The sequence below is a fragment of the Erpetoichthys calabaricus genome, chromosome 4 (genome assembly GCF_900747795.2).
Source record: "Erpetoichthys calabaricus chromosome 4, fErpCal1.3, whole genome shotgun sequence".
Classification (NCBI taxonomy): Eukaryota; Metazoa; Chordata; class Cladistia; order Polypteriformes; family Polypteridae; genus Erpetoichthys; species Erpetoichthys calabaricus.
The window spans coordinates 1,374,008-1,396,723 of NC_041397.2; the positions used below are offsets into that span (position 1 = coordinate 1,374,008).

Sequence of the window (22,716 nt, forward strand, 5' to 3'; positions counted from 1 at the left end):
CACGGAGCATGCGTGAAATCAAAAGTTCAAACGACGTAAAAGGCGCTTGAGCGCGAAAAAAGTTCACAGATCAGCACTTACAGTATAGTCTCCCTCTCTGTGATTTAGCCAGACTTACAGCGTCAGTGCTAATCAAAGAAACACTTTTAGAATTCTCACAGATCCTCCTAAATCGGAAAACTCCCACAATAACCAACTCGAAGTGATTGACAACCGAGAAGAGACAACGATTTGCTGTCTCGCCACCCACACGCCATCAGAACGTCAGACTCTAGCAAAGACTATGTATCTGGTACCGCTGAAAATTTGTAGCCCTTCATCATGTCGCGTTGTCCTTCACCGCCGGGATTCACTCCAGTACGCAGCCTCCGAAGTGCAACTTGAAAGAACTTCATTACCCAGCAGCCTCGGGGCCACTGCGCCACCGTCTTTGCTGTTCACGCAGGGACTGCTGGGAGGTCGAAGATGGAGCGTAGGATTTGAACAGGAGGCCGGAAGAGAATCGCGCCTGTCTTTAGTATTGTTACCGGGTTGCTTTAACGGCAGCAGCAAACTCGTTCTTTGGATTACCGTAAGCGTTGCAGCTTTGCTCGGATTTGTGTTCTGTGCCCCGCTTATTGGGCGGATTCATCTGGTTTTGGAGTTCCATTTACTGCAGAACGACAACGGACGTTCAGTATTTTGGTAGGGCATCTCTTCACTTTTGACATTTCGTTATTCTTTATCTGTTACATTTATGAAACTGTACGGTGTTTGTGTTAATCGATTTTCTAGAAGTAATTCTATATACGTGTGTATTTATCTTTGTTTAGTTAATGAGTTGTTGCCTTTGGGGTGTTTTGGGTGGCATATTGAGTTCGTGATGTTTCTTTTTATTTCATCGCTTATTTAATGCATTCTTTGGGGAGTTTAATTTAACAAAAAGGATTTTTTTGCATGAGTGTGTGCGGTTCGAAACAAGGCTGAATGTGTTCTTGGTGTCCCCAAATAAAATCCAGAAACGGTGAGAATCTCAGCGCCAGTATACAAATGTTTAAGGAAGGAAACAACGCGACGAAAATATACGTCATCCGCATGCGACGGGGACTCCTGGTCCCTCCCACTCATCTGCTCCGGTGCCTCCCTGATTTACTTTCTTTTTCCAGTCACACCTTTGTTAGTAAATGAAATGATGGAATTCACAGCCAAGGTAAACATATGCTGTGGCTCAGTATAATAAACTTCATTGACGAGACACGAGTGAGATCAATAAATAAGACGAAGTGATCCAATTTATTCTAGTTAAAGGACCTATCGAACCTTTTAGTTGGGGTGTTAAGAAATCGATGTCCCGTGGAATTCATTGGCCCGCATAATTTAGCGCACACGTCCTAAGGTGAACGTTAACTGATCTCTTTATACCCGCGCATGTTTGTAAGACTGCGGGTGTATCTAAAAGGGCTGCATTTGCGTTACAATTCTTTGATTTTACTGCATTCCGTAAGATCGTGTTTGTCATAATACACAAGGTTTTTAAATACATAAACAGCCGTCGCAATCTTTGTGACCGAAGTGTCGAGTCGGTCCTTTTCTTTTTTTCTGCCGTATGCGCAGCTTCCAAATAAACGATCCAGAACAAAATCTGCCTCTCGATTTAAGAAACCAACCAAATCAACAAATCGTGTGTTAGTCTTCCAGTATTTTCTTTAATATTGTAAGCGGTATATCCCCATTTAACTCTCGTCTAAAACGGGAGCTTTGATAAGAGTGCGCGTCTATTTGCGCTGCTGTCAAATTCGTTCCTATGCTCGGTACCAGCATTGCAGCGTCTATGCTGTTAAGAAAGCCTGCATAATCACTCAGTGCTTCTCCATCTTCTGGTTTAATTTGTTATGTCACTGCAGTGCTTTTTTATATGTGCGTTTACTCTTTTCAACTCGTTGCCGAAATACCTTTGAAGTTACATCCTTGCTCTGTGCAGATCGGGGTCCACAATTTCGAAGAAGTTATTGTGGGTCTCCCTCTAGTGTACAATTTAAGAAAATTAAATTGATCTGGATCTGTTTCAAACGCATTGGCCTTATAAGAGGTGTATATGTGTACGTGTTGCGTGGGGCTTGCTGTTTTGTTGAACTAACAATTCTGTAATTACATTCTAGCCTTCCGTTTGCTTCGGCGCAAACTGGCGCAGATCGTTTGTGTCAATTTGCGCATCATTGCCGGTGTTAGGCATTGGCTGCTCCTGCTTTTCAGCTTTAAGCGTCTCAAGCTCATGTAGGTTTTGGAGACGTCCATCGAGTTCGGGCAGTTTAAGTGTGAATTTCGGACAAGGTGCTGCTGCCGTAGCAGTTGGCTGTGGTGGCATGCAGCGTTGTTTATTTTCGAGTGTGCGCTTTGACTGAGTGATTCTGCCGTCTGGGCGATGCTGATCCTGTAGCTGGAATTCGCTAAGTTGATTCGGTAACTGCTCGTTAACTGGGCTTGGATTCACGACTGGGATTGTCTGACTTTTGCTTGTTTCGTAAGGCCATGCCATTGTTCTCAAGCCAAAGTAATTCAAAATCTCAGATTTAGATGTAAACCGCTGACTTTTTTTGCGTTATCTTTAGTCAATAAGGATAATGACCTTTCATTTAGTGCTTCAAATTCACCCTGTATATCAGGAAAGTCTGCTAAAAGCAGCTTCGCTATTGTGGGAAAACTCGCAGGATCGCCTTCAAGGCCTTCGGTTTCAGTCATAAGACCAGAAAGCTGATTGTGCCTTTTCTTTATGTGATCCTTAAGGATATTCAATCGATCCATATTTGAATCTGTACTCGGGTCGCTTCCGCTGACGTCACCCTGAGAGCTGCGCAAGTAACTGACAGCGTTTCCAGGCAACGGCTTCTCAACGGCAGCTACGTCACAATCGCGACGTTCCTCCCCAGCAAGCGCGAGTCCAACTTGTTTAACCTGAGCCAGTGATTGAAACGTCGCCCGCGATGCCTCATATTCTATCACAGTCTCTCTCTTTTAATTCGGATACAGCGTCCCTGGCTTTCAGTCCCGATCTTGCATGCTTAAAGTTGACAAGCAGTACCTCTACAGCTCAGTTCTTTTTCTATCGTTGATAAATTACAGAGTACAAGTCTTCAGATGGTGGCTTCCAGTTAAAAGTCTTTAGATGGCATTTTTCTGACTAAAGTGTAGTTGTGTTTGTCCAAAGTTTCTAATGTTCTGCAGATTTTAAGTTTACTTCATAGATCAGTTCAAGCACCAGTGTGATATAAGTTCAAGTAATTCCACAATCCAAGTATCTTCGTTTTAAAGTTTTAGTAAAATTCAAAGCAAAACGGTTGATACAAAAAATTGATATTACAAAGAAAAGTTGTTGATTAAAGAAGATTCTGTTGAAGGCTTACTTATCTTATTTCATTTCTCTCTATATTTAGTCATACAGTCACAGCTTCATATGTTCATAAAAAGTTTATAAAAAGACCAAGAGACGATCAGAAATCTGTACGCCAAAGTTCTGTTTGTAAAGCAGTCTACCAGTCCGAGCCTCTGGCAGCGAGTCGATGGCCTGACTGGCTTAATTAACACTCTCGGGAAGAGCTCAGAAAGTTCTATTAATGTTAACTTACAGGGCGCTAAAGATTATACCATAAATCTGAGTACCATACCATACCATTTTTATTTGTTAAGCGCTTAAAAACACAGCATTACAACTAACCGAAGCGCTGTACAGTTAAAACAAGCAAGACTAAAAGCAAAATATTAAAAGCAAACATTAAGAGAGAATTAAAACAGAGACACTAAAAACGGGTCAGGGGACCCAATAAAACAGAGAAATAGCAAAAAGCAAGTGGAAATAAGACAGGTTAAGAATTAAAAGCCAATGTGAAGAAGTGCGTTTTTAGGTGTGATTTGAATGTGGCGACTGAAGCGGCTTGCCTAACCACTAAAGGTGAGGAGTTCCAGAGCCTGGGTGAAGAGGAGAAACTGTAGTGTGGAGAAATTAAGCAGACACTTTTGTGAAGTTAATGTTATCTTTCTAAGATTGGCTCTTACAACAGGCACACAGTTTTCAGAATGAAACTACTAAATGATATGCAACTTCATTATTGATATTAAAGTCAATAAAGTATAATACCTGAATTTATCTTATAATTGTAGACGTCCACACCACACAGCGGAGGCAGACCCGGAAGGTGCAGGCGCCTATATCGCGCGTCGGAAGGCGCGTGAAAGTACGAAAGGCAAAGGCGCCTACACAGCATAGTAAAACCCGACATAACACGGAAGGCGCAGGCGTTGCCGCCATATTGTGAGTGGCACTACTGCGTAGTGAAGGCGCAGGCGTCACCGCCATATTGTGCGTAACACTACTGCGGAGTGAAGTTAGGAATAATGTGCTGCTTGGGATCGTACAAAACGCCGAACGCGACCCACCGTCTGAAACTGCGGAAGCAAAGCCAGGCACAGGTTCAAACCGAACTAGCTCGACTGACGAATATACGCCTACAACGCGCGTCTCAAACCGCAGAAGGAGGGCAAGCACAGGTTCAAAACAACGCAAGCTCCTACAACGTGCATCTGAAACTACGGCTGCCCAGCGGGCACAGGTTCAAAATGCCGGGGGTAGGCGAGCGAAGCGAGCAGGGGGCGAAGCCCCCTTGTAAGATTAGAAGGGGCACCTGCCAGTAGGGAATTACAATAATCGATGCGGGATGTGATAAAAGCATGGACAGCATTAGAGAAGGAGAGGAAGCAGCGAACATGGGATATGTTACAGAGGTGAAAGTAAGAAAGTTTCTTAATGTCTTAACATGTCCCTGCATTAAAAACGAGTGGGCATCTGTGGCAGGTGTGTTGCAGGCCAGCTCACTGCATGCCCGTCGCACTGAGAGCAACTTTGCTACTGAGATGGCTACCTGGCTGTTTGTCCTAAAAACCTTCTGACATTTGCAATGTTGTGTCCCATCATGTGACCACATCAATCATAAGTTTGTGTGTCAGCAAGTCCAAGCAACGTTGCTTCCCTTTAAGCACATGGCTGGCCCTACTGCTACGGTGGAAAATGTTTGCAATGCACTCCACCCAGCTGAGCAAGCGGGCAGTTGTTGAAATTTTCATAGCAGCCTGCGATGCCAAAGTGAGCTTCTGCACAAAGCAGGTGACCTGAAGTCGCTCCATACGCTGTACCTCGCAGATCGTATTAGCGACATTGTCAGTGATGATGGTCAGTTCTTTGTCTTTAATGTTCCATTCATCCAACGCCGCTGTCAACAAGCCTCAGCTCTCAGACCCTTGTTTTAAAACGCTTCTTTTTTGACACGTGTGAGGACACGTTTCTGAAAAGTGATTAACGTGGCTAAAGGTTTGTGTAACTTGTAGGATTACAGAGAGACGCGAGTGTTCCTGCTGTATCTTTAATTTACACTAAGATTTAAAGTTTAAATGTTCAGTGGTGGAATACATGTGGCTAACAGTTTAGTTGAAGGGGGTCTACATGGAGGTTCATAACACACGAGTAGGTAACTGAATATCATTTATTATTTAAGAATCAATATTTTATTATTATTTTTTGCAACATGATAATGTTTTATAAAGTAAGAAGCCATTGCGTTTTATTAAAACAAGGAGTCCCCCAACCATATGTGTGGCGATACATATCTTAGTTAAATTGTGGTGAATTGTGAATGAGCGCAGTGATGTGAAAGGTGTAGACACCCCTCATATAAAGCGTTACTGAAATTTGTCGCATTATATTAATGTTGTCTATGCATGATTAAGTAATGTCTATAAAAGACCGCACTTCAAGTACGAAGAACATTCAAAGAGTTTCCGCACATTTTTTAAACTCTATTTACTAAGAATTTCTAAAACAAATGACTTCACTTTTTTACACAGTCCCCTTCGTTTGCAATACAATTTTCCTAATCATGACACTCTCAGACACGACCAATCACTACTCCTCCCTCCCGTCTTCACCATTTCCAACGGAAATATAAAAGTGTGGAAACTTTTTGAACATCCCTCGTATATCAGCGCACGCTAATTCAGTCAAGATAAAGTCGACATCGAATCGGGACATCAGTGCTGATACTCAGCCCTAGTTAACAGTAAGACTGTGAAACCCGTTTAGTTCAATTAACACCCACGGGGGGGGCGCCAGTCCCTCAGTGTCCAGTAAGAGAGGTCCGTCTGGAGTGGCCAGCAGCCTGCACATCTGTGGTGGTGTGAGAGGAAAAACCGAGAAGACACAAAATGAATGCCGGGGGTGTTTGGAGCGCCCTCTGTATATCGTATGGCTGAGTGTCTTGTGAGCAACAGGTTTTAGTAGCCAGTCGCCAGTGGAAAGAACCTCGTTTAGCACTTTCACTTTTTGATACTTGCATCCATCTATAGAGACAGAGCAGTGGAACAAAGAGAATAAAAGAATAAAACCAGTCAAGCTGGCACTTGGCCTTAATTCATCCTGTGTCTGCTGTGCCCCAATCATGCAATTGCTTAAATGTTTAATGAACATCCACATTTGAGTATGAAAAATGTAAATTCAATTCTGAACAGAAATGTAAAAAGAATACAAGGCTTTCTACCTTTAACCAGAACAAAAAACTGAAGTAACATTTTACAAAATTAGAACGAAAACCAACCAAAGAACCTAAAAAGTCAGCACTGCAAACAATGAGTGAAGAACGCAGAATTCAATCGATGAAATGCAGTCATACGTGACGTAACTAAAATAATGAGAACTGTCACTTTGGTACCAAGTTGATTATGAAAGTGTTGAAAATGTAATGGTACTCACTTTTTTACACGTATCTGTAGTCCTGAGTCAAAGTCTGCGTAGCACTCATGTGGCTACAAGTCGACAAATTGCTCTGGAAGGCCCAATAATACATGAGAAATACGCGAGTTAAAAACTTCATGTAAAAATAGCTGAAAGTGGTGATCATACAGCGCAGAGAAACGGCAGAAGTCCTGTGTGAAAGTGCTTTGTGTTTGAGTCTGGAGAATTTCAGCATGGAATTGTGCTTATTATTACCATTTAGATAACTACAATCCACACACAGGCTTTTGTCATTGCCACGCTTATCTCATCCACATTACTAACCGAGAATGGTAAACCGGATGGATGCAGGGACATCCGGCCATGGGCCGTGGACGCAAAAGACGTACTGCGCAGGCACCCCAAGAAATGAGGCGCCGCGACCACAGAAAAAAGGAGTCAAACGCTGGCGACGCACACAGCGCCGCATGAAACCCATTGCACACGAAATGGGACACACACAAAGAGGAGGATTCCACAAGCCCCTAGCACACAAAAAAAAGAAGCCGCTCGCGCCCCACCAATCCCACCACCCCCTCCAAGCAACATCCCCCCCCCCCCCCAGACGCCGGCAAAGCACACAGCGCCGCACGAATCCCATTGCACACGAAACGGGACGCACACAAAGAGGAGGAATCAACAAGCCCCTAGCACACCAAAAAAAAGAAGCCGTGACCGCCACACAAAGCCCATTAGACACGAAACGGGACAGACTACGGACATAGCACACGAAACGTTCAGAACAACGACGATTCAGACCCACAAACACACTAACATCAATAAGAAGTGACACCCAAAGCCCCATTTCTGAAGGAACTGTCCGTATTAAACATACGTCATCTCAACACCTTCACACTATGCAGCATAGGTGGATCTCCTTACAATGAAGCACTATTAACCGTTCAACTGCAGAAAAGACTCCATATTAACAGTGAGTGCGATCCTCCTTATTACTTATCCATATTTCTCACGCTGAAGAACAAACAAGTCATGAATACACGATCACGGGTACAAAACGATACGGCTCGGATAACGGGACCAAACACACAAACCCGCATGAAAAAACAAAATACACAGCGGCGCCTACAACGCACTTATGAAACTCCGGAAGAAAAAATGTCTTGGCTCAAAAAACGCAAAGCTCAACTAACCCAGTTACAGAGACGAGTCCAAATGGACAGACACAATGAACGTAGACGCATGCAGCGCGCTTCTCAAAGTGCTGCATCGAAACAGGCACGGGTTCAAAACGAAACACCTCGCGTCTCAGACATACAAAAACGGCAGCGAAGAGACAACATAAATAAACGCAGACGTCTACAACGCGCATGTGAAATGCTGGAAAACAAGCAAGCAAGGCTCCAAAAACAGAAAGATCAACTGACCGACATACAAAAACAGGCAAGGCTCAATACAAACAATGCACGACGTAGACTGCAACGGACTTCTCGCACAGCACAGGCGAATTGATTACACCTCCAAAATAGCACGTCCCAAATACTGGACATGCAACACCGTGCCTCTCAAACGGCACAAGCAAAACATACACGTCGCGGACATCAACGCCAGACACCTGCTAAACGCTTGCGCGACTTAGCTGACAACGCGTTCAATAATGTGTCCACTATTGAGGAAAATTCATTGGGATTAATGAATGTCATTTGCAATCATTGTCATTCACTTAACTTCCCTGAAGAAACAACTGGCAATACAAGTAATGAATTTACACGTTGTTGTCAAAAGGGTCAAGTTAGACTGCCTCCTTTACATTCATATACTGAATATCTACAGAAGCTTCTAACTAATGATGTACCTGAAAGTAAAAACTTTATGAACTGCATTGGATCCTACAATAGTTCATTTGCTTTTGCATCTACCGGAGTAAATATCAGGCCACCAAAAGGCAATGGCCCATACTGCTTTCGCGTATGTGGACAAATATTACATCGCATTGGGACAGTGCACCCTGAAACAAATCAAGAATGCAAATATGCACAAATCTACATCCTAGATCCAGATGACGCAATCTATCAACGAATGAACCTTCCTGAAAACAAACAATGCACAGAGCTTATAATGAGAAACATCACTCATGTCATAAACAATCACCCATTAGCTAAGTCTATAAAAATGCTACATGAGGTTGAAAAGGAGGCCAATACAAAAGCAACAGCAGAGGGTGTAGCAGCAACTACAATTGCTTTAGTCTTGATAAAGGACAAAGAACAAGATCCAAGACGATACAATCTTCCCGTCGTTAATGAAGTGGCAATTGTCTTTCAAAGTAAAGATGGGGAGCTTCCATTTTACCGCGATATTGTTCTACATTTAAGTCCTGATGAAACCAACAAACCTACATTCCAACACATAGACATTTGCTTTCCGCTACTTGATACTTTAACATACCCCATATTGTTTCCGACTGGACAGGAAGGATGGAGAGCTACAATTTCCAGATTTAAAACACATCAAGCACAGAAACGATCACGTGTATCCATGAAAGAATATTTCTCCTACAGACTCTCAGTAAGGGAAAATTAGGGTTAGGGTTAGGGTTACTCAATGCAGGAAAGCTAACTCAACAATACATCATTGACGTTTATGTTCGAGCGGAATCAAATGATCTACAGTGGATAAAAAACAACCAGCCTTCACTTAGAGCCGATAAATACAAATCACTAATGGACTACATTAATCGTGATGCTGACGTCATGGAACACCCTGCTGGAAAACCTGTTATTCTACCATCATCCTTTCAAGGCAGCCCACGCAATATGCAACAACATTACCAAGATGCCATGGCTATCGTAAGAAAGTTTGGAAAACCTGATCTGTTTATCACTATGACCTGCAATCCTAAATGGACAGAAATTACAACTAATCTTATGCCCTGGCAGAGAGTCGAACATCGTCCTGATTTAGTTGCAAGAGTCTTTAGACTTAAACTGAATAACCTGCTACAAGATATCAAAAATAGATCTCTATTTGGAACTGTCACAGCCATTATCTACGTTATCGAGTTTCAGAAGAGAGGTTTACCACACGCCCATATATTACTAATACTTGATGAGGATTCCAAAGTACGCACAGAATCTGACATCCATAAAATAGTCAAAGCTGAAATTCCAGACCGTGACACCTCTCCACGCCTCTTTCAGATTGTTATAAAAAATATGATTCATTCACCATGTGGCGCTACAAATCCAAACAGTCCATGTATGGTTAATGGCAAATGTTCAAAAGGCTTCCCCAAAGACTTCCAAGACGTTACACTTGGTAATATAAATGGATACCCTAAATATAGAAGACGAAAGACAAGTCAATTACAAATTCATCCAGGTCGTTCAATTGACAATAGCTGGGTCGTACCATACAATCCTTATTTATGTTTACGCTACAACTGCCATATAAATGTTGAAATCTGCGCTACAGTAAAAAGCGTTAAATATCTATTCAAATACGTTTACAAGGGACATGATTGTGCTAATGTCTCCATATCTGAAACGAATGCTCACGATGAAACTCGAATGTATGTTGATTCACGGTACGTCAGTGCTCCAGAGGCCATTTGGAGAATATTTTGCTTTCCTATGCACCATCAGAGCCACACAATATGTCGCTTGCCAGTTCATTTGGAGCACGAACAAACTGTCTGTTTTCATGCAGGTAATGAGCTACAAGCGGCAAAGAGAGCAGCCGCAAAAGATACTAAACTAACCACGTGGTTTAAACTCAATCAAAACGATCCCACTGCTCACCGTTGGAAGTATTGGGAAATTCCTCTTCACTATGTTTGGATTGACAATGGCACATTCTGGAGAAAACGACATCACCACGGTGATAATGTCATAGGCCGAATGTACACTGTCAGTATTAAGGAACCTGAAAGGTTTTACCTTCGATTACTTCTTCAACATGAAACAGGAGCTACATCATTTCACGACATTAAAACTGTACGAGATGGCTGCACCATCAAACTCTGTCAGACATTCCAAGAGGCGGTAAATGACAAAGGATATTTATTAGATGATACAATTTGGCAAAGAACTCTACACAATGCCATATCCTATTCAATGCCAGGTCAAGTTCGACAACTATTTGCTTATATCTGTGCCTTCTCCTCCCCATCAGATCCTTTCACCCTCTGGAATACAAACAAAGTGGGAATGATTGAGGACATATGCCACAAACTACATGGGAAAAATGATTCCTGCATCGACTGTGAAGCCTATGCACTAAACGACATTCGCTTAGCTCTTATGCTCCTTGGGTATACATTGGATAACTTCCATTTACCAAATGTTCCGGATTCCTTACCAGATCTACATTCCACAACAATTGATCTCCAACAAGAACAACAGATTGCACAGACTATGCTTTCCTCTTTGAATGCCTTACAATCTGCTGCTTTTCACAAAATTATTCATGCCACGGAAGACACCAGCCCTATACCCAAATGCTTCTTTCTTGACGGCCCTGGAGGAAGCAGAAAGACATACCTTTATGAAACACTTACACATTTCTTTGCTGCAAAACAACAGTTGATTATCGCATCTGCTACAACCGGAGTAGCAGCTAATTTGTTAATAAATGGTCGTACATGTCACTCCTTATTCAAAATACCGGTCCCAATCACAGAGACATCGGTATCCACTATGAACATGCACAGTAGCAATGCCCGTGACATCCGTCTTGCAAAACTGTTAATTATTGATGAATGTACAATGGCATCCAGTCACTTACTCAACACCATTGATAAACTTCTACAAGCGTTGATGAATAATAATATTTCCTTTGGAGGAAAAGTACTTTTATTAGGAGGTGATTTTAGACAATGCTTGGCTATTGTTCCACATGCCATGCACTCAGCTATTGTTCAGTCCACCTTAAAATACGCTGACAATTGGCATTGCTTTCAAACAATACAGTTAGTACAAAACATGCGATGTCCAGATCCAGAATATAACAATTGGCTATTACAACTGGGAAATGGTACACTCACAAATACAGATAGACTTCACCCAGATATTATTACAATTCCTCAATCCTTTATCTGCGACGACTTAGTTACAGAGATATTTGGAACAGCAATCTCATTAAACCAAATACCCCTTTTAACACAACGCACTATATTATGTCCAAAAAATATTAATGTTAATCACATAAATAACCAGGTCATTGCATTACTTCCTGGAGAGACACAGCTCTTTCTAAGCTCTGACAAAGTTGACTCTGATGACGACAATGACCATCTTCATTTCCGCTTAGAATATTTAAACATTATTAACCCAGCCGGATTACCACAACACAATCTTAGCCTTAAAAACGGAACAATACTCATGCTATTAAGAAACCTTAACACTAAACAGGGTTTATGCAATGGCACACGTTTAGTCGTCAACACCATGACACACAATGTTATTCAAGCGACAGTTCTTACAGGATCACATTCTAACAATACTGTTCTGATTCCTAGAATTGACCTTACGAGTTCTGACCTGGAATTACCTTTTACATTGAAACGCCGACAGTTCCCCATTAAACCTGCATTTGCCATGACTATCAACAAATCACAAGGACAAACCATGGACAAGGTTGGCATCTACCTCTCTGAACCCGTTTTTGGACATGGACAACTTTATGTTGCCTTCTCGCGTGTTCGACGTTCATCTGACGTTAAAGTTAAAGTTATTAATGATCCATGCCAAGGAAGACTCATTCAAGGACAACACACCATCTTTACTACTAATGTTGTATACAAAGAAATATTCCAATAAACCATTACTCTGTGCCAAACACTGTATTGTTTGCTTTCTATATGCATCATCTACACCATCACACTATTCTATATCTCATTCATACATCTCACTCTTTGTCATGCCCCAACGCCAGGGGTTGGCGAGCGAAGCGAGCAGGGGGCGGAGCCCCCTAGTTATTGATAAACCAGTAATGGCGCACTGCTATAAGGATGACGTGCAGTGAATACACTTGACTTATAGTTTTCTTTCTTTCTTTCTTTCTTTCTTTCTTTCTTTCTCTTTTTTACGTTTTTCATTCGTTTGCTCAGAGGTTGATACACTTGTTCCTTCCTGAGCAGCTCTTGTTTTCTCCACCCTAGCGGCCCGCTGCTTCTTTTCTTTCGCCAGCATCTTTTCACATTAAACCTGATTAAGTCGGTGTTTGTGTTGCAATTATTTAGTATGTTTTCTTTAATTTTTCACTTAAACTGGCACTTAAGTGTTCAATCTGCCTCAAGAATGATTTAAGATATGAAGAGGTAGGGGAAGTGACGGCGAAGGTGATAGGGAATGAGAACGGCGCCCGTACACATGTGCCGGCCAGTGCCAAGAGTGGATTCTACAATAAAATAAAATAAAAAAAAAATAAAAGAGGAATAAACTTGGGGGTCAATCATCACCCTGAAAGCAGATAGTAGACATCACGTAGTAAATGAGTACCGAATGTCAGGGCAATCGGTCAAACGAGCTACAGGTGATTTAAAATCCTGGACAGACACACAGACTGCCATGCTAGCGTATTATAGAAGAAGATGACTGATGAGTGCAGTGATTGATGTGACCAGTGAGGTGTGAGTTGTAATCGTTCAGCTTGTAGTGATAGGAAGACTATAAATGGTGAGATGAATTGTTTTTTCATGTGGTGTCCTGCACAGTTAGGCTGTCAGAAACAAGAAATCCTGAGTTGAATAAAGGACCTCCACCCCAATCCTAAACTCAATCAGGTGTCAGTGCCCCCCATTTCCATTGCGGTTACTGGTTTCCTCCCACCTGTGATCAGTTGTAATGAGCGTGATTAGTGAAGGTGTTCCTGGACCATTCATTCCCTTGCTTGGTAATGTAACTGACAGCACACAACTCACTATGGGGGGGGGCAAGCCACTTTCAAAAGATCTCAGGGATAGAGTTGTGGGCGGACATAAGGCAGGAGATCTCAAAGGCTTTATCAATCCCAAGGAGCCCAGTAAAGTCCATCATAAAGATATCCATCCATCCATTTTCCAACCCGCTGAATCCGAACACAGGGTCACGGGGGTCTGCTGGAGCCAATCCCAGCCAACACAGGGCAAAGATATGTTTGGTACTACTAGGTCCCTCCCTGGATCCTCCAAACTGGATGGAAGAGCAAGGAGAAAACTGGTAAGAGAGGCTACCAAGAGGCCAAAAGCCACTTTGTAGGAGTTGCAGGATTTTATGGCAAAGAGTGGTCATTAATGGTGTGCATGTGACAACAATTTCACAAGTGCTCCACAAGTTCGGGAGGTTCGCAAGGAAAAATCCACTTCTTAAGAAAGGCTCGTTTGAGCTTTGCCAGAATACACCTTGAAGATTCTGAGGCCAAGTGGAAAAAGGTCTTATGGTCAGATGGGACCAAAATCAAACTATTTGGCCTCAATACTAGATGGTAGACCAATGCAGCTCACCATCCACAACACACCATACCAACAGTAAAGCATGGATGGGGCAGCATCCTGTTGTGGGGGGCCTGGGGCTCTCGTTAGGGTAGAAGGAAAAATGGAGGGGGCAAAATATCAAATTCTTGAGGAAAACCTGCTACCCTCTGCCAGAAGGTTGAAGATGAGCAGAATGTTCACCTTTTAACACGACAACAACACAAAGCACACAGCAAAACTAACCACACGGTGGTTGAAGGAGAAAAAAGTGAATGTCCTGGTGTGAAGATAAGCGGACCACCAATGCTCACCATCCAGTCTGACTGAACTTGAACAGTTAAACTGTAAAGAAGAGTGGGGGGCAAATATTACACAATCTAGGTGTGCAAAGCAAATAGAGAAGAATCTCAACAGACTCAAGGCTGTCATTAAAGCAAAAGGGGGGTCAACAAAATGACATTGACATGGGGGGGGGACCCTTTATTCATCTCAGTAGGTCTTGTTTTGATTTTTTTTATCATTCTTTTGAACTGTAGCTGTGATTTCTTTCACTTGGATGTTGGAGGTGGCATTAAGTAAAGCTGGAAAGAAATATTAGTTTGTGTGTTTACATTTAAGGCTGTAAAGCAAAAAAAAGGGAATATTTCAAAGGGGGGGGGGGGGTCCTTTTCTATACCCACTGTATTCAAACTTAGGTTAACAATTCTGGACATTACATTTGCTAGTGCTTTTTTATACTTTCTGTTAACAGCTGTACTGGGGGCCACAGCAGGAACAAACAATAGCAAAAAATAAATAAATCAAACCACGTAGTGACGCTTTGACAACTGTCAACTAAATACAAGAGCCACCAAAGTCCTGAGCTTGGGCACCGCCATCTCATTTCTTTATCTATTTATTTATTTCAGTCTGGTGCTGACAGTTGGGTGCACAAGTCCTTCTTGGGACACCGAGCCATAAAAGCAGCAATGAAAATGAGTTAAAATTCTAATGAGCCGGCACTGAGCTTGACTACATGATACGCCTGCAGATAATGACCCCCTTGTCACACTGTTGTGTGGGTCCCGCTTGCCACACTCGGCTGGAGTCCTGTGATATGATATGTCTCGCAGCCAAACAGGCACAGGGAGGCAGAGCAGTTTAAGGTGAAGAGGACTATGGGTAAGTTAGCAGGAGTGACCGGGTGAGAGTAGGGATGTGGAAAGTGCTGATATGAATGATCCAAAACCATAACAGTTGTAGCTTTGTTTCAGTATCGGTAATACCGAATGACAATCCATGCTGGACTAACGACTGACTGCACGCAGACGATTTACATCAGCAGGCAAAGTAAAACGTGAGAAAAACGTGAATAAGAGCTACATGTAAAAACTATGATGATGGCGACACAACACCACATCACCACATGTCAAAAAGAAAAACAAGTCATGTCTGGAAATGCTTGGTCTTCAAGTGGGGGCCATGTATAAAAAGTGTTGTCGTTTCTACATGCGGTGACCGACGTGCTAAACTACCATTACAATAAAGTCTGCAATGTGCATTTGAATCACGATGTCTGAATTGTTTGGTTTGTAATTTTAAAGTGAGGAGGAGAGGGGGTTAATCAAGAAAAACGGCCTTTGGCCCAAACATCATGGAGGGCACCACATTTTCGAATTGCTACATTTGATCTGACAGCCGTACTGCAAAGTCCCTAAAAAAGGAATGGAGGCTTCACATTCATTCTCTGAGTGCATCAAGTACAGCTACAGACGTCTGTTTAAGCCTCCATCCAACTTTCTAACAGGTGGTACAGTTGAGGGACATGGGGGAGATGTCCACCCCTGTTGTGCATGTAAGATGTGCACCCTGGCAGCGCAAACAGCTGTAGCAAGTAAAACTTGAAATCAGGCATCTGACGATGTGACCCTTTGGCTTGTCTCCACTGGCAGTGAGATGATCTGCTCCATTTATTAATACCACAATAAAATTGATTTAGTGCTTCAGAGCACTGCCATTATACCGGTGAGCAGGGCAGGCGAAACGGCATACGTCAGTGCTAAACGTGACTTGGCAAACACTTAAATCACATGAATGACGTTCATTTGCACAACGCTTAATGTGTTGAACGAGGTGAATACACACACGTCGTACATTTGAAAGGGACGCCGGCAACTGTAAAGCGGCCTGCCAGTTACATTGCTGCTCCAGTTAGTATGTTGTAGTTCTGGATTTGTTCAGAAACGAAGCAAAAGCAGAGTGAGCAGCCATATAAGGTGTAAGCAAAGAGTTTGAGATCACACATGAAACTTTTAAAGTTTCAATAAAACAGGACAGATGTGAACAATGAAAGCACCAGGATTGTGTGATTTCCATTAAAAAACTAAAATTAAAGCATCTGTTAAATGTTCCTCTGTTGTTTTTGTAAACAGATAAAGACGCATATGTGAATCTTACAATAGCAAATGTAACTGATTTTAGGGCAGATTTTAAAAGCACGTTGTTGGCAAAGCAGCTTTAAAGAGTAACGCTGATCAGTGGAATTCGAAGGGGAACTTTGAAGGATGGCAGAAAGAAGAAAAAAAAGAAATCCAAATCAACGGCCAAATGGAAGACTGTCATGGAGGACGTGGCTCAAAGGTTCAGGCCTTCATTAGGAGCGGCACATTCTCAATGAAGACGCAGCGCACCTTTTCACGCACGGCCTGAAAGCGTTTGGGTGACACTTGTGACAATACACACACGTGCACATTTATACTGAGGGGGTGAAAAAGCACTTGCCTACCCTTCCAAGTTTTTTTGAGATCTTCAACTAAACCCTAATACTCGATTAATGACTCAAGGTGTGACTGAAAATCACAAGCTGTTTAACGTTAGTGCATAACTTTCTTTAATATATTTTAGAAACATCTAACGTGGACCTGCTCTCCTGGACTCGACACTGGGTCTGTCCCCCACCAGCTCTCCCAGTCAATCCCCCAGTCCATGTCACTCACTCTGTCAGATCTGAGGAGTTCTGTCCACTCGTTCTCACAGAACTGGGGGACATTTTTGAATATTTAAGCATGAAGTTCTCCCTCCATCCCAAAGCCAACTGTAATTAAGTGTCCAGTACACCACTTTGGTGGCCTGATGTCACGTCTGCAGAATCCTCAGATACACCTCTGAGTTTACGGTTCCTTCAATGGCAGCAACTCGACCACATGCATCAGCTAAGAAATTACACAAGTGCTTGAGAGTTGGGACTTGGTTCTTACTGTGGAGTGCATGCTAGCCTTTTCCTTCACATCTATAACAAAATGTTTTTAGGTCCAAAGGTCCCCATTTTGACTTATCACTCTGTATTTGTATTGGATATCCTGGGCATCATCCAAACACTCAAAGCTGAGTTCCTAATAACACTTCCTTTTGGACTTTGTATGGAGTATCTGCAGTCTGGATTGTTCTTCTGGTGCTGCTAAGCTGTATTTCTTAAAGTTGGTCCCTTTGTTGTGCCCTCACAGCTGGCTGCCTGATATGTCACAATTTCTACCTCTGGTTATACAATATGTTTTCCTGTCGACTCCCTGTTCTGTCTTGTGCAGTCAGGATTAGACGCTCATCTTTTGGTGGTAGTCGCTCTTTGTTAGCCATCCGTGGGTAAGTCCAGGGTCCACCTGGGGCTGTTGTAGGAGGGCAGCATACTTACCTCTGTATTTGTGGCCTTGCCAGTCTGGCCATTCTCCTCTGACCTCTGGCATCAACAAGGCCTTTTTGCCCAGAGAACTGCCGCTCACTGATGTTTTCCCTTTTTCAGAGCCTTCTCTGTAGACCCTGGAGATGGCTGTGTGTGAAAATCCCAGTAGGTCAGCAGTTTGTCAAATCCTCAGAGCAGCCTGTCTGTTATGTTTAAAGTCCCTTTAGTCCCCTTCTTCGCCATTCTGGTGCTCGGTTTGAATTTCAGCTGGTGGTCTTGACAACGTCTACCTGCTGGAATGCTGCTATGTGATTGGCTGATTAGAGATTTGCGTTAACAAGCAGTTCAGCAGGTGTACCTAATAAAGTGACCGCTGAGCGTATTGTTGTTGATGGCTTCTATCTGTTTTTGTTTGGTAGCAGCAAAAGAACTAAACTACAGCGAGGCCAGGGCCACACTTTGTGATCCACTCATTGGTTTCTTCATCTTGTCCTGTTTGTGTTGCAGCCTGCTGTGAAGAGAGCGCTGAGCAAATGAAGCTGAGAAGAAGCTGACATTCTAATGGAAATCTGCAATGCACGCTTTAGCTAATTCATAATTTATTTTTCTTAATATTTATCTGTAAACTGTGTTGGTGTGGCTGCCTCTGTTCCCCCTCAGTTCCATTCCTGCTCCATCCAGGTCTATTTGTGGACTTTTCTTGTCTCCCTGCCGATGTGTCTGCTGTGTTAATCCCCATCTGCTTTGACCGAGTGTGGATGTTTGTGCCACTGTGCCCTGCAGCGGACTGGCGTCCTTTCTCAGGTTGGTCATTCTGTGTCAAATCAACCGATTTTCCAGAAATCCCCACATACTTTGGTCTCAAAAACTTCGGAAAACATAGCAGGTGTGCCTCATGTTATCCAGGAGACGCCCTGTAAAATGATTTTGATGTCAGACTTAACTTTAACTTTTAACTTTCCAAGACTCGGAGAGGGGGCTCAAATTTGAGACAGCGTATAATAATAAAATAATAATGTATTTTATTTATATAGCGCCTTTCCCAAACTCAAGGCGCTTATCTCAAGAGCTAAAGCACCTAACAGGCTCAGATTTGGCATACTGGTACCTTGATAGGTGTGGTATGTAACAAAATGAAAATATTCAGTCCAGATGGCACCACTTGGGAAGAGCAGACCTTCAAAAATGGAAAATAAAATATTTTGTGTCTTTGGCTTTTGCCCCATTTAGGCTTTCAGTTAGCGGAGCTCTGACTGACGCGGCCTGCCGACATGTTTTCCATGTTCAGTTACTCACACAGGGCTTTTCAAAAAGTTATTAACAAACAAGAAACTGCATCAGGGTTTGACCAGCAGATCTCTCAAATGTGAAGAGAAAATCATTTGGTGTCTGATTTGCAGACCATGCACTGTGGGAATGTCCAGACCAGTGTCCAGTGTTTAAAATGATTTCTCCTGTATCCTACGTGGTCCCTTCTTTCTCAAAAACAAGTCTTACTTTTCTTATATGAATCTTTCATTTTTATTTTTCATTCTAAACAGGGGCGAAATTCAGCATTTGTCAGTAATGATAATCATCAAGTTCTTCATCACTGACTTGGGCACAGGATTAATGGAAATGAATAAATCGGCAAAGGCCCATTAAGTCAACACTTGAACAACAGCTGCTTGATTTGCCGTGAAATACGACACAAGTTCTAATGAAATGTCAGCATCTTGGTATTCAGCAGCAGGACATTCATGTGACTCTAGTGACTCTTCTTATGAAGTCAGTAGATGGACTGGGAGAGCATGAAGGGTCATGAGGTCGCTGGAAAGTGGTGTGTGGTGCCCCCTGCTGATAGTCTTTAGAGTCCTGGTGTTCACTGTTTGTGAGACATGGCCGCTCACCAGTGACCTGAGATGAAGACTCGACTCCTTCAATGCTGTGTCTGTTCAGAGATTCCTTGGGTAAAGCTGCTCTGCCTTTGTGTTGCTCACGGAGTCCAGAATGTGTCACATGACCTGCATTGTGAGGGAGTGTCAGTTACGGCACTACGGCCATGTGGTGCGATTCCCTGAGGTTGACCGTCATTGTCGAGGACCCGAGCGGCTGGATCAGGCCAAGGGGACGCCCACGTAACACCTGGCAGCGGCAGATAGAGGGTGGGACTGGACCCCCTGTGTGTCTGCCCGGGGGGTTGCCAACTAGGATCCTGAGCTGTTTTGTCATGTGGTGGGTACATCAACACACTGTACCAGTGTGTGCTCCCTGACCTCACCTGACTTTCACCCATTTATTTCATTTCTATATCAATCCATGTGCAGAGTGGAGGGCATCTTTGTCTTTGAGATCACGATGGCACTGTAGCCTCCTTGTAGGTGCGCTGAGCAGTGCAGTGACACACTGGAATGGCGCCCAGCAAATCTCATCTCTAGGTGGCCAATGGACAGACTGTGCAGGAGAGTTTGGATGCCTGAGACATATCAGGATGTCTGATTCCGCTTCACGTGCGTTACCAATCACACCAATCCAACATTTTTCTCCCTACCTGCACCCAATAGGACGCTGAACATTCGCACCGTGAATGGACCGTCTTCTCCAGACCCCTGGCTGACTTGGAGCTTTGCCATCTTCTGTAGGGATGTAACAGCGGGCTGTTCTCGAGTACCAGGTACTCTTGTCGCCACGGAGAATCGTATTCTTTGTTCAGCAACATGAGATATGAAAAACAGTGCGACATTTTTGATAACGTACTGACTGAGAATTCAGTGATTACCCTTACTGACATGTGGCACATTCAGCCTACGTTTAAGGTGGAAAAGAAACATTGAAGGTTTGCATAAGAAAAGTAAGGTTTAGGTTTTGAGGAAGAAGGGACAAAGTTGAATAAATGAAAAATATTTTTAAAATGATCACCATGTGCCGTTAGGGAGCTTTAAAAATGAAATCCAAAATGATTTTTTGGATTTGAGTGGTCCGCTGTCCAAACCCTGGTACTGTTACTTTTCTGTTTATTGCTGTTTCAGAAATCCCTTTATAGTTTTCTGCATAAGAGAAAAAAATCTAAAGTCTGTGTTTCTGAGGCCTAAACATAGCAAAGCCAAAAACTCAAATTAAATTTTGATCAATTTCAAGGGGCTGCTTTGGCCATGCAGGGTCATCTGGACCAACTATTTTAATTTTGTCACATACGACACCAATGAAGGCAGCAGCATGCCAAGTCTGTGGTGGCTTGGAGGTTTAGTTCTTGAGCTCTGGACTTGTGAAATGTGATGAAAAAACAAGGCCCCTCTGTAAAGTGGCTGTGACTTGGAAAGTGTTGATCTTCCATCAGAATAATGGGCAGGGTGTCTCCTGACTAACACGGGTACACCTGGTCACTGTTACAGAATTCTTTGAGTCCGAAGTGTGCGGGCCGTTGGTTGATTTGACAAGGAGTAACCCAGGCGGGTGTCTATGTCACTTCACAAGCTGCCTGTGACCCTGGGAGAAGTAAACGGGTGAGTGGGGTCTGCCAAGTGGAGCTGCTGAAGTGCACATGGATTCAAACAGACTCGAGCTCAAGCCCCTTCATTTCCAGTTGTTTTTTTCACTGCTCTTATTGATCATCATCATTCTTGCTGTTGCTCTCATTTCTTTCCAGCTTTGTCTCCTGATCATTAACAAGACTCGCATCACCATAAACGATTAGATTAAGTGAGCTGGAGACTCTGACTTGTACTGAATCAAGGAGAGACCGTGAAAACGTGAACGAGAAAAGACTTTCTAAGATAATTTAAATGATCAGTCGTCAAGGCCCCAAAATCAAAGCTCAAAACAAGAGCAGAGCTCAAAGCTGTAGATTTAAAATGAAAAGAAAGGTTTGCTCACAATCTCGTGTTTTCAATCAGCCGGACTATCTGCCCACCTCAATCGAGTTTCACTGGAGATCAGCAGTATGGATGGTTCACAGCATTTCAGATTTCATGAGAAAAAAAGACACAAACCCCGTGACCCAATTCATCGCAATTAAATTTAGAGCCATTAGACGGTCATTGTGATTAGGATGTTTCATGTTAAAATAATCAACTCTGCCTACATGTGTGTTTAATGTTTATATATTTTGATGAGGCCCACCATGAATTTTCCCAATAATTAAATAAAGGGCGTCCTCATCTGAGTTCACCTCTGTCTTTATTTGAAAACTGCAGTGTCAGATCGGGGTGAGCGTGAACGCGACTGAGAGAATAAAACTGAGTAATAAAACACTAACCTTTACAAGCACCATACATTTACAGCAGCTGTTCCAGACTCAAATCAAATAAATGTTTTTATTGTATAATAGTAACAATAAGAGCGGCTCACTACTCAAAACGCTTATTCTGGGACATGAGAAGGCTCGTACCGGCAACCTTTTGGATAGGAGGCAGCAGTTCTTACTGCTGTGCTACCGAAGAAGTCTCAAAAACAAGCCGCACTAACCCAATTTCTTTCTCTTCAGTTATAGTCTTGAATAAAAGCGCACTTGTTCTGTTATATTTGTAACTTTTGTGAAAGTGTTTATTTGATATTTGGACTTCAGTCTTCACCCATTATACACTTCATGTAAAAATTTTGTTGTTAGTACTAAAACATGGAAAAAGTTGGTCTTTTAGGTACGTGCTCAACATTTCTTGCATTTCCTGTCATCCTACACTTACATAGATCTTTGTAGACACGGAACACACGTGACATGCATGTGTTCCAAATAACGCCTATACAGCTCTAGGTACCTGACTCCCTGATAAACCAGACCTGAGCTGGGAGAGGTTTTTGCAGTTTCAGCATTGGTGGGAGTGATGGGATAGCAGGCTGCTTGGGCTTATTGACACATTTACAAGACAAAAGACGCTGACT

The 22,716-nt window shown here is 42.8% G+C and overlaps 1 protein-coding gene across 1 annotated transcript in view; it reads left to right on the forward strand.

Annotated features, from left to right (window-relative positions):
- Positions 1-459: 459 nt before the first annotated feature.
- The window catches only part of LOC114641464 (gastrula zinc finger protein XlCGF26.1-like), a 42,225-nt gene continuing 19,968 nt past the window's right edge, over positions 460-22,716 (forward strand). Inside the window, exon 1 of the mRNA XM_028790494.2 lies at positions 460-684. The gene's annotated coding sequence lies outside the window, so the exon portion shown is untranslated. The remainder of the gene's footprint in view (positions 685-22,716) is intronic.